This window comes from Geospiza fortis, unplaced genomic scaffold, assembly GCF_000277835.1.
Source record: "Geospiza fortis unplaced genomic scaffold, GeoFor_1.0 scaffold450, whole genome shotgun sequence".
In the NCBI taxonomy this organism is placed as follows: Eukaryota; Metazoa; Chordata; class Aves; order Passeriformes; family Thraupidae; genus Geospiza; species Geospiza fortis.
Genome location: NW_005054416.1, coordinates 2,267,925 through 2,268,955, shown reverse-complemented (window position 1 = coordinate 2,268,955; position 1,031 = coordinate 2,267,925).

Here is a 1,031-nt window from a genome sequence, read left to right as displayed (position 1 = left end):
GGTGATTTGGAGCTGGATTTGGGTGATTTGAGGGCTAATTTTTGGTGGATTTAGGACTGGATTCTAGTGATTTGGGGTAGGATTTGTGACTGCATTTTGGTGGTTTGCAGCTGGATTTTGGTGATTTAGGGCTGGGTTTTCTGTTTGGGGCTGGTTTAGGCTGATTTGTGACTGGATTTTGATGACTTAGGGCTGGATTTGGTATTTAGGGTGATTTGGGGCTGGATTTTGGTGACTTGAGGTTGGATTTGGATGATTTGGGACTGTTGTAGGGTGATCTGCAGCTGGATTTTGGTGATTTGCAGTTGGTTTTGTGGTCTGTGGCTGGAATGTGAGGCTGGATTTTGGGGATTTCCTGGTTTTGTAATTTGTACCTGGATTTCAGTGATTTGTGTCTTTTTTAAAAAACAGGATTCCGGTGATTTGTGGCTGGTTTTGGAATTTCTGGGAGGATTTTGGTGGTTTGTGGTTGGATTTCGTGCCTCAGGGCTGGTTTTATGAACAGGTTTGCTGGTTTGTGGCTGCATTTTTGTAATTTGTGGCAAGTTCAGTGTTTTGTGGCTGGATTTTTGATGGTTTGTGGCTCTTTTTTGGTGCCTTATGACTTTGGGGGCAAATTTTGGTGCTTTGAGGGTGTTTTTCAGTGATTTCTGGCCAGATTTTGGTGGCTTGTGGCTGTCTTTTTTTTGGTGCCTTGTGCCTTTGCTTTGTGGCAGATTTTGGTGCTTTGTGCACAAATTTTGGTGTTTTGTGAGGAAGGGTTGGTGTTTTGCGAGGGATTTTGGCGCTTAGTGCACACATTTTACTGCTTTGTGAGGGGTTTTGGTGCCTTGTGGGCAAATTTTAGTGGTTTGTAGCCGTTTTTGCAGTTTGGTGGACAAATTTTGGTAGTTTGTGCCTGCTTTTTTGTTTTGTTTTCTGGTAATTTATGGCTCCTTTTTTTGTGCTTTGTTCACAGAGTTTTGATGCTTTAGTAGCCAGTTTTTGGGGACTTTAGTAGCCGGTTTTTGGGCTTTAGTGGCTGGTTTTTA